Source organism: Chiloscyllium plagiosum, unplaced genomic scaffold, assembly GCF_037043375.1.
Source record: "Chiloscyllium plagiosum isolate Xiang-an unplaced genomic scaffold, Cpla_swu_hap1 HiC_scaffold_8, whole genome shotgun sequence".
Taxonomy (NCBI): Eukaryota; Metazoa; Chordata; class Chondrichthyes; order Orectolobiformes; family Hemiscylliidae; genus Chiloscyllium; species Chiloscyllium plagiosum.
Genome location: NW_028270146.1, coordinates 106,677,327 through 106,689,981, shown reverse-complemented (window position 1 = coordinate 106,689,981; position 12,655 = coordinate 106,677,327).

Below are 12,655 nucleotides of genomic sequence, written 5' to 3'. Positions count from 1 at the left end.
TAACAATTCCACCTTAAGAAGAAATGAACCATCATAATGAAAAGTTGGCTTCGTATTTTTCCTAATTCTTAACCCCCATTGCAATGAAACACATCGGACATTAATCTAAGTTTATATTAATTTTTTTAAACACACACACATTTAATATTGATATCTGTTCAATCTTATCTATACCTAATTGGTTAAATCTGCAATAACGCATCTGCTATTACATTTTTACAACCCACAACATGCACAATTTGTAAGTTAAAAGTCTGTAACATGAGATTCCAACAAAATAGTCTCATATTCTTGTCTTCAAAACATTCCAATAATGTAAGAGAATTGTGATCCATGTATACCATTGTCTCCAACATATTGTTCGTCACATAAACATTAAAAACTTGTAAGGCCAGTATCAAACTCAATAATTCATTTTCAATGGTAGAGTATTTTTTCTGGTGTGTATTGAGTTTCTTTGGAGAGTAGCCAATTGATCTTTCAATTGCATCATCATCTTTCTGTAGCAGTACAGCTCCAACTCCGATATCACTAGCATTGATTGCAAAATCGAAGGCTTTCAAAAGATTTGATGCAGATAAAACTGGTGCGACGGTTAGCACTGCTCTTAAATTCTCAAAGGCCTCCTGCATTGTTCTATCCACTGAAATGTGGTGTTCTTCTTCAGTAAATCTGTTAGCGGTGCCACCACAAACTTCTGGTAGAATCCACTAAGTCCCAAAAATTGAAGCACCACTTTCTTCAAGGAAATTCCTTGATGGACTTCGTCTTGGTGTTCCTTGGGGTCAACCTTCTATGACCGATGTTATGCCCGAAGAACATCGTCTCTGCCTTCACACGTTCTGCTTTCTTTAAGTTTATTACCGATTTTGCTTCTCATTGATTAAACAGCTCTGCCAACTGTACCATGTGATCTTTCTATGACTCGCTAAAGATCACTACGTCATCCAGATAAACTGCACTGTTTGTTAGTCCAACCACAACTCTGTTCATGAATCTTTTGAATGTGGCGGGTGCGTTCTTCATTCCAAACGGCATCACTTTGTATTGATATAGCCCATTTGGGGTTACAAATGCAGAAACTTCTTTCGCTTACTCTGATAAACCTACCTGCCAATAACCATGCAGTAAGTCCAACATTGTGATGGAACTGGCTTGTCCGTTTTTCTCTATACAGTCCTCCAATCTTGGTATTGGGTATGAGTCTGATATTAATTTGGTATTCACCTTCTGATAATCCACACTAGACTATTCAGTCCCATCAGGTTTGGGAAAGAACACGATCGTCGAACTCTACTCACTCTGACTCTGATATCCTCATTGAGCTTCGCATCCACTTCCTCTGGACCTATGTGGCTTACCAGGGTTAAGTCTGTTGGGGTGTTGTTTTATCAGAACAGCATTCCTTACTTTTACCTCATGCACAATAACATTAGACCTCCCTGTCTTATTCCTGCATATGTCCTCATACTGCTGCAATGATCTCTTTCAACTGTGTTCAGAATTAGAATACCTATCATGTGGGAACAGGCCCTTCGGCCCAACAATTCCACAGTGACCGTCCAAGGAGTATCCCATCCAGACCCATTCCTCTGCATTTACCCCTGAAGAATGCATCTAATCTATACATGCCTGAAGTCTGGGCAATATAGCACGGCCAATTCACCTAACCTGCACATCTTTGGATTGTGGCAGGAAACCGGAGCACCCGGAGAAAACTCATGCAGACAAAGGGAGGATGTGCAAACTCAGTTACAGACAGTCACCTGAGGCTGGAATCAAACCTGGGTCTCTGGCACTGTGAGGCAGCAGTGCTAACCACTGTGCCACCGTCCCACCCTGAGACAGATCGTTTACTAACCTATCCCACTCCTCAAGGACTTTCATATTGTTTAACATATTTTGAGGCACATCAAACTCCAAGACATCTGGATTTGAATCCTCATTCTGCAGGGCAGTACCTAACATCTGTTTCTCCAGTTCCCTGTCTCTATTATAATAAGATTTAAACACATTCACATGACATACCGATATAGTTTGTTTTCTATCTAGCATCCTTCCCAGATAGTTTACCGGACTTATTTTTTTCTTAGTTTGATAGGGACCACTAAACCTGCCTTTGAATGGATCTCCTACCACTGGTCACAATACCAATACGTCTTCCCCATGGGAAAACATCTGAATTTCAGAGTTTTGAGCTGCCACCTGCTTCATTCTATGTTGTGACCACTTTGGGCAATGTTTAGCAAACTTATGTACCCAATTTATTCTCTCCCTCACCTCCAATACATAATCCAAGTGTGAGATCTCCGACATTGGGTCCTGTTAATTTCTCTTTAACTAATTTCAAATCCCCTCCCCCTTCATGTCCGAGTATTAACTCAAAGATAGTAATTTGAGTAGATTTGTTTGGGCCATCTCAAATGGCAAATAATACGAATAGGATACCTTTATCCCAATCATTTGGGTAATCTTGACAGTGCACTCTTAACATGGTTTTTCAAGGTCTAATACCTCCTTTCCAAAGCTCCTTAAGATTCAAGATGGTGTGCACTTGATTTAAACAGCTGTATGCCTAAGTTATCCATAACCTCCTTGTACAGCCAAGCAGTAAAATTAGACTCTTGGTCTGATTGAATCTCTCTGGGTAGCCTATACCGTGTGGAGAAAGCTACGAACTCGCCTACCACACTTTTTTGCCTTAATACTCCATAATGCAATTGCATCTAGAAATCTGGTAGACACATGGTTAGCAAGTATTGGTTCCCACTTTCAGTTTTAGGAAGGAGACCTACACAATCAATTATAACCCACGTGAAAGGTTCTTTGAATGTGGGATTGGCAACAAAGGGGCTGGTTTTATTACTGCCTGTGGCTTACCTACCATTTGGCATGTATGACATGTATGGTAATAGTTAACCACATCCTTGTGCAGTCCAGGCCAATAGAAATGCTTTTGCACTTTAGCCTGAGTCTTCCTTACATCTAAGTGACCTCCGACTAGTTTTTCATGTGCGAACTGTATCACTTGCTGTCGATATGCTACTGGCAACACAGTCTGGTACACTTTGGCCCATTTCTTCTCTGCATTAATTTGCCATGCTCTCCATTTCCGCCTTATGATTCTATCTTTAAGATAATAGCCATCAGGAATACATTCTGACTCCTTTACTGAGTATTCATCAATACATATATCTTTTATTGTCTTGTCTTTCTGTTCAAAGTCCATTAGCCTTTTAGAACTACACACTTCAGCCTGACCCTCTGTCTGTTCAGGTATTTCCTGCACTATTACGTCGAACAGTGTGTCAGCTAACTGAACCTCAACATCTTCATCTGTCTGTTTAGTTTTTGTGACTTGCTGTAACTTACGGTAGTGAGATCGTTTTAATACAGTCTGGAAAGTTTTCAGTGTATTTTTCTTTTTAACTCCGCAGTTTCTTGGTCTTCCTTGGGCTTCTCCACAACAAGGGGTGTCACTCCTACCTTGGATCCTGCTAAATCGTTCCCAACAAACTACATTCCTGGAACAGACACTCTGTCAATCACTCCCACTGTAACTTGCCCAGTCTTGATTGGCACTCCAACCTGATCTTATAGAGGGGAATGCCAAATTTCTGTCCATCTATCCCACAAATTACCGCTCTCTCAGGTAACAGGTCAGAAGGAGTGTTATTACATTCATCTCTTACTATGAGACACTGATTAGAACCTGTATCTCTCAAAATTATAACATATTTTCCTTCTTTCTGAGTAAACCTTACCCACAGAGGCAACGTCTTTGTAGAGATCAGATACTAACTCGATATCCAGCCCCTGCCAAGGCTGTGACCTCTCCTGCAGTTCCTCGACTTTTCTTGGGGTTTCCTTTACTATCTTCACGAATGCCACTGGCTGAGCCTCTTTTACCACATCTTTTCCAACAATGCCTTTCTTTAACAGCCAGCACTGTGACTTTAAGTGTCCCACTTTTCCACAGTGGAAACACCTGAGGCATTTCACCTCCTTTCTCCCCACTAAGACTTATTTTTAATCCTGTGATAAACAACTTCCAATGTTCTCTACTCTTTGTTTTGTAGTGTAAGATCTTCCCTTTTCCCAATTTCTATCCCTCACTGGATGAAATTCTTGATGGAAGCTAAATTCATTCCTTAACTCTAAAAGTCAACATTAAACAAAAAGTATTCACAACTCTAAGCCCCCCTTTCTCTTAACTGCTTACTGTCTGCCTCCAACTTTATAACAATATGCCGTTCCAATAAGATACTTACTAAAATTACACCAAGTTAATTTCAAAACCACACAGCGGCTGTCATTGTCTCTGTCTCTCTTGTTCTGGCTGAAGATCTCTCTGGGTCATTTTCATTATTTTACTGCAAATATTTTTTATATTAAAAGTACCTTTGACAGGGAGTATTTCAATGGCAGTTACACTGTCGATGGCAGTTACTCTGTCTGACTTTCAAACTGCCAGCCTATTTTATACCTCTAACATCACATCGTCCCATCGGTTCGATGTTGGCAAAAACAATAAATTCAAACTCAATTGTGTTTTAGTTACTGGGGCATAATTTAAATTGATTCATTAAATTTGAATTACTGTCAAAACAGCAACGAACTCAGTATCCATTTCGCAGGCAAATGCTACATATTTTTAATTTTGCAGTACACTCTGAAACTGCTAGTTAGTCATACGACAGGTGCTTGCAAGCTCTCAGTGCAGGACAGCATTCGCTCTCTCTGAAAGGTACAGCACATGTCTTCAACTTCATAACACTGAGACTTCTCTTCACTGGAGTAAAGGATCTTGGGAAGTCACCTTAAAGAGGTTTTTAAACTAATGAGGGGTACAGATAGAATTAATGGTAGTTGTCTTTTCCCAAAGATGGGGGATTTCAAGAAAAGGGGGTAAATCTTTAAAGATTTAAAAAAGACATGTGAAGCAAATATTTTACACAGAGAGTGGTTGATTTTTGGAATGAATTTTCTGAGGAACCAGTGGATGTGTGTACAATTACAATGTTTAAAAGACAAGTACATGAATAAGAAAGGTTTGGTGGGATATGGGCCAGGAGCAGGCAGGTGGGACTAGTCTAGCTTGGGATTATGCTCAGCATGGATTGGGGGGCTGAAGGGTCTGTTTCTGTGCTGGATGGCCCTATAACTGTTCCAATTAATTTGGAATGTCAGTGTGATTGTTTGCGACTTCTCTTTTGCTTGAACCTTGAATCAGGAGCACACACAAACTATTCATCCCATCAGTTGCTATTTATATTCCACATGACCCATGGCTGAACACTTTAACTCCCCATCCCACTCCGCCAAGAACATACAGGTCCTTGGCCTCCTCCATCGCCAGACCCTGGCCACACGACGCCTGAAGGAAGAGCGCCTCATCTTCCACCTAGAAACCCTCCAACCACAAGGGAGGAATGCAGATTTCTCCAGCTTCCTAATTTCCTCTTCCCCCCCACCTTAGCTCAGTCCCCAACCCCCGGATTCAGCACCGCCCTCTTGACCTGCAATCTCCTTCCCGACCTCTCCGGCTTATCACCCTCACCCTCACCTCCTTCCACCTATCGTATTCCCAGCGCTCCTCCACCAAATTCCACCCCCTCCCCCAACCTTTAATCTCAGCCCGCTTGGCACACCAGCCTCATTCCTGAAGAAGGGTTTATGGGAGCACGGTTAGCCCCTATGAAAATAATTAGTGTAATTCTCTGTGGAAAAGCACTCAAAGCGTAAATGTAAATATCAGAAAAGTATCACAGCAAAGAAGCACTGCGATGCCTCATGTTCATTTAATAGTACTGTTCTTATCAGAATATCTTTGTTTGATCAAGTGTCACTGTACAACCATTACCAAAGAACCACATCTAGATATTTGTAGCTGGGCACTAGTACCAGAGCAGCACGGTTTTCTCCGGTGTATCTGCAGGGCACCAGCGTTAATGAACTGATATTTTTACTACATCTCATGTCAATGAGATCATCATTCTCATATCAATGCAGTACAGTCACTTCTACCGATAGCGTGGGACATCGCCAATACTAAATAATGGTCAACTTCATTATTTGTGTTGCACCAGCAGAATGGGATGAGCATGGTCAAATGTGATTAACACCAGCAGTGAGACCACAGCAGCCTGGCTAACTACATCATGGGTTCAAGTGTCACTTGTACTGGAGGGATATGCTGACCCCTATTGCAAATGTAAGTTACTGAGAGGCGGACATGGTAAGCTCAAGTTTAAGTGAAGTATATCATTAATCAGAAGACTTCAGTCATTATTTGGATTGTGGGATCAGGTTAGTCTCATGTTTGGCAGGATTTGCATCACTGCCCGGTCTGAAACTGTCCCCTCACTTGGAATGTGGGGTCTCCCGGTTGTGATGATGTGGCTCCATGTAGCTGTTAGCGTCAGTCCTTTAGGAACAGGTTCCACAACAGCACAGGGAGATTTCATCTGCTCAGTAAACTTTGTCGTAATATTGCCTTCTATACTCTGTTGTAACAAATGTAACAACCTACCTAAATCCATGTGTTGCACAGTTGTAATTATCACCACCTGTAATTTTAAATTATTCACGATGTGGAAGATTGAAGCATCTATAAATACAGGTTTTTCTGCCATTCAGTCATGTTTCAACTAGTCCATGCTGAAGGTAATCCCATACTGAACTGGTCCCACCTGCTTGCTCCTGGCCCATATACCTCCAAACCTTTCCTATTCATGGATCTATCCAAATGTCTTTTATTGTTCAGATCTTTCTGCAAAGGGGCCATGGACTGCTTCAGATCCTGTGGAGTCTAAAGCAGTGGCATACGTGTCAAGTTTCAAAAGTTCAAGTTAAACCTAATTAACGTGGAGCAACTTGTTGGGGTGGAACAAGTGTTGTTCAGACTCTTTGCAAGCAATACAGGGAAGAGGCAAGTTTAAATCTTGAAATGGAGATGTATGAATTCCACATGGGACCAAGGTGAATGAGGATTGAGCTGTAATGCTGCTGGAGATAAGTTGGCTCAGTAAATGTTCGATGTTGTTTGCGAATAAATTCGGCTAACTGATGCAGAATTCTAACTGCTGCCTGGATTGGGATTTCTGTGTAGTCCAGGAAATTTGACATTTCAAAACATTCAATCTGCATTCATATTTGACCTTGTCATTCTCAGATTTTAACTATATTCAGACAGTTGTCAGACTGTGCTGTGCAACTGTATTGTATTGTATTAAATTAATGTTGGGGTTGATAACCATAGTGGGTTTAACATAATTGCCTTTAATTGCAATGAATAATAAATTTCCAGATGCTCTTTTGGAGAAATTTCTGTTCCTACTTATTGAATTGACAGCAAGAATGTGGGAATAGAGCCAGAAAACTCCCAGATTTTCATTTTCCAGATCTGCTTATTTCAAGGTGTCTGCAAAATCCACAATTCATTTCAAACTCCAAATGATAATTTTTTAAAAAAATCAACTGTGCACCAAAATAGAGACAATCTTATTCTTTGCTGCTCTTGAAAAATTGCATAAGATGTGGTAAATCATCTTTCGGATCCTCAGTTTCAAAGTGGTGAGTTGTTCAAGTTGTGAAAGGTTGAGCTGTCTGGCTATTTGAGCAGCGGTCACCTCTTTTACTGTTGATGAACTTGGCTCAATCTGCAAAGCTGACAATTGTCACTTCAATTCCACTCACAAAATTAGATCCAGGAGCTTTCACCCTTGTGTTACTTCGTACGTGTTGGTATGAATGTTCTCCTGGTTACATGTTAAGAATGTTGCCCCCTCTAAGCCATAAGACCATAGGAACAGATATTAGACCTTTCGGCCCATCGAGCCTGCTCCGCCATTCCATCATGGCTGATAGGTTTTTTTCAATCTCCTGTTCCCACTTTCTCCCTGTAACCCTTGATCCCTTTGACAATCAAGGACTTATATATCTCTGTCTTACTTATACTCAATGATGCGGCCTCCACAATCTGTGGCAATGATTCCACAGATTCACCACTCTCTGTCTAAAGAAGTTTCTCCTTACCTACGTTCTGAAGAGTCTTCCCTTTACTTTAAGGCTGTGCCCTCACCAGTAACATTTAAATCACCCACCCCTCAAACCAGTCAATGCAGATATTTACAAATATTAAAGCATCATCCACAATTTGGAAACTTTGGGATCTGCATTTGGCTAATCACAATGTTGATTGATGCAAAAGGTACATCTCGCTGCTTTCTTGATTTGGATTGTGACACCCCGTAAATAAATGCATTTGTGCAGCAACTTAAATTCACGAACATAACTCCAACTTGTTCAAATATGAATAAAGAATTATCACCATCTGTGGGATCAGTTGCAGGAATAATGTTATAAATGAAATTTATCACATATACTGACCACAAAATCACAACACTGCTGGAAATGGTAAAGAGTAAAATCACAGGCTTCCTCCTGCTGTCCATTTCTGGGTCACTGTGATTCTCTCCCTTGCCCTGTCTCCTCAGTCCCTTCTGGACTCGACTGGCCACTATAATGTGTCTGACTGTCAGAGCATTGAGTAGCAGAATTAGAATAAATGGCAGCAATGGATTAACAAGTGTAAGGAACCATGTAAATCCCACCCAGCTGAGCTCACTAAAATAGCTCAGCTTTGAAACATGGAACCATGGTAGGTTGTGAAATATTGTATAAGGTTTAAATCTAAAGTAGAAAGGAACATGTATTAAACAGATCAGGCTGTACATTATTGATAGAATTGCAACTGCATTTGTCTTTTTGCAATGTTCAGGTTTCAGTCTCCGGTAGCAGATAATGACAAATCACTCAAAGCTGAAAGTGACCATGAATCAAACAGAGCAGACGGTGGCAGCTGTTGACAAGAAATAGATTATCTTGCACACAGGACTGATATCCAAGAAAGATAATGGAAATAATAAGAATTGATGTGCCTCAGTATAACCTCAGTGATAAGAACCATCAGATATGATGCTGCCATGGCCACCAGATAACAAGTGGTGCAGGAGGACAGACCACAGCTTCCCTGAGACAGGATCATGAGCGCCACTAAATTAACTGCAAGAGCGAGAAGAGAACATGTTTGAATCAAACAAAAGAGGCATTAAATTGTTTAAGCATCACATTTATGATTTTGGTTCATCTCAGATATGCCTATTCCCAGGCCTAACACACTGAGAGTTTATGGGATAAGTCTTAGTTCGCTTCCTGCTTGATATATTAATAAGTTTGAGTGATATTCCCAACCTTGAATTTAACTAGTCATACATCACCAGGTTACAGTTCAACAAGTTTATTTTACTGTGGAGCAGCGTTCCAAAAGCTTATGATTTCAAATAAACCTGTTGGACTATAACCTGGTGGCATGTGGCTTCTGATTTTGTGCACCGCAGTCCAACACCAGCACCTTCACATTAACAAATTTAACTGGCTTTGCATTTTTTACCATAAGCAACCTAGTGTAGGAAAGTAGAAAGCTGAAGGGAGGTGAAATTCAGCATCCGTGAAAATGGAAGCACACTACTTGTGGGTTTGGACAAATGGCAATGACTTTCTTTGACTTTCACACCACGCCCATTCCCAGATCCTGAGAGGCGAAGGGTCCATAATGTGAAGGATCAAACGCATTATGTTTGCATCTTCAGATCGCTATGGGATTTGGTCAATTAATGCGTGGTCAGACACACTTCCGTTTGGATGTTACCTGCACCGGACTTTCTACTCCAGATTCCACCATGTTACCACAGTTTCCAGTGGGTGCACACGTCTGGATGAGGAGCTGAGTAGTCATTGGTGGGCCAGGACATTCCAATGGCTGTTGGGGCCAGAAAACTAGAATGACCCTTGATAATGAAGGGATTGTTGTATGTACAGAAGTTAAACAGGTTTGGATTCTATTTACTAATGTTTAAAAGAATGGGAAGTGATCTCATTGAAACATGTCAGATTCTTAAGGGGCTTGACAGTGTAAATGCTGAGAGGATGTTTCACATCATGGGAGAATAGAGGACCAGAGGGCACAGTCTCAGAATAAAGGAGAACCACTTTAAGACTGAGGTAGGGAGGAATTTCTTCCCTCAGAGGGCTGGATGTCTTTGGAACTCCTTCCTACAGAGAGCTGTAAGAGCAGACTCCTTGTGTATAGGCTGAGACAGGTGGACTCTTGATCAGTCAGGGTATGGGAAAAGGGCAGGAAAGTGAGGAAGGTCCGACCATCCATGATCCAATTGAAAGGCAGAGTGAACTCATGGAGCTGAATGGTCTATTCCTGTTTCTACTTCTTTTGATCTTAAGACATGGACCTTAAATCAGAGATTCCACCTCCCCAATGCCTCAGACTCATTTGACACTTCCAGCTATTCAGGTGCAATCCCTCGACAATAAAAGGAAATACTCAGAGAGCTGGGAATGTGATTTTACAATTAAACTAGCATGTATATATGAATAAATGGAAACACGCAACTGCTCAGGTAGCACCAGTTGGGAAAGAAGCTGTGTGAACCTGTCAGGTTGATAATATTTGTATCTAAGTGTGGTGCTGGAAAAACAGCATGTCAGGAAGCATCTGAGGAGCAGGGGAATCGATCTTTCGGAATACCTTCCTGATGAAGGGCTTTTGCCCGAAACGTCAATTCTCCTGCTCCTTGGATGCTGCCTGATCTGCTGTGCTTTTCCAGCCCCACACTCTCGACTCTAATTTCCAGCATCTGCAGTACTCACTTTTGGCTAATATTTGTATCTGACCTGGATCACATCAGCAATGAACTGCTAAGAAAAGGTTGGGAGAACAAGAGGGGATATTTAAAGGGAAGACGTTCACCATTCTGTGTATGATTCTCCTGAAATGTGAACGAGGCGAAAGAGTGAGAAGACGGGTTGGTGGAGATGTAAGTGCTACCGTGAGAAGACAGAGTTTCTTGTGATGACAATGCGCTGGGTCACTGTCAATTGGAGCAGGAAAGCCACGAGGACGCCAGGGGTATGGGGCAGCCCAATAGTCATGTATCAAAGTGGGATCTCCAGCTCCATTGGGAAATTCCATCTCCTCCATTCCCTGTGGAAGCCAGGTGGTAAAACGTGCCAATACACTGCTGATCCATGGTGAGGTGGTCAAACTGGATTGGAGGGCAAGAACTGGGAGGCCGGACAGGCAGGGAGTCATGACAACTCTCTTGGGGAGCTAGAGAGAGAGAGAGTGAGTGAGAGACAGACAGAAAGAGAGAGAGTGACGGGTCATTTAGGGTCGTCTGAACCAATTGGATGAAGCTTTAGCAAAAGTCCTGACTGAATCGAAATTGGGAGGGTGCAAGGAAGCGTATCCTGAGTAGATTTCGGTTTGACCAGATGGAAACTTTTGGTGTTGGAGGGGAGCAGCAGGAGAACAGGATGAGGTGGGACGATGAAGTGAGTGAAAACAATCCAGCATCGCAGCATCCCCTCATCTCCCACCGCCACCCCCTCACTACCCTTCCCCCCCCTCCCAACCCGCCCACTCCCCTCACCACCACCACACCAAATGGAGGAGCAGTCACACACCAGACCAGATAGGATGGGGAGGCAAACACTTGGTTTGAAGTCATAAGGAGGATGTTAACTGAGCAAAGAGATACAGGCAGGCTCAAGGGTGACTTTCCTGCCTTTCACTAACAGAAAGGGCAGTAGAAACATGGAAATAACCCGGCCTGAGAAAATGAGCTTGTGCTGCTAAGTTTTCTGACTGAATCACTTCCCAGCATTAAAGGATCATCCCTTAGTTCTGAGGCTGTGCGCTCGGGCCCTAGTCTCTCCTACTATTAGAAACATCTTCTCCACATCCACTCTATCCAGGCCTCTCCGTGTTCTGAAAGTTTCAATCAGATTCCCCTCGTCCTTCTAAACTCCATTAGCACCCTCATAACCTCGATCAGCTCCCGCTCAGCCTCCTCTGCTCCAAAGACAACAACCCGAGCCTATCCAGCCTTTCCGTCACCTCTGAATACCTCCAATCCCAGGCAACATCTTGGTGAATCTCCTCTGCACCCCCTCCAGTGCGATCCCGTCCTTCCTGTAGTGTGGGGACTAGAGCCGCACACTGTACTCCAGCTGTGGCCTCACCAAGGACCTGTACAGCTCCAACATCACATCCCCGTTTTTGCAATCTCAGGTGGGTCATGTCACCTCTGAACAGACTGATTCGAAAATATCCCAAACAAGTGCTGATGCTGAAGATCTGAAGCAAAAACAGAAATTGCTAGAGAAACTCAGTGGTTCTGGAGAGAGAACAGAGTCTACAACAGAGAGAACAGAGAACTTACAAAAAGTTATCAAAATCAGTTTCACGGGTTGAACAGATGCATTTCTGAAGGAAGTACTCAAGACATTGACGCTGCTTTCTCTGCACAGATGCTGCCAGACCTGCAGAGTTTCTCCAGCATTTTTTTGTGTTTCTGATACGTAGAAAGGCTATCTGTGCTGTAACTACATTGATTCAGGTTGATGAGACATCACTGGTGCATTATTGCGTTATTGTGGGAGGCACGGTGGCACAGTGGTTAGCACTGCTGCCTCACAGCGCCTGAGACCCGGGTTCAATTCCCGCCTCAGGCGACTGACTGTGTGGAGTTTGCACGTTCTCTCGTGTCTGCGTGGGTTTCCTCCGGGTGCTCCG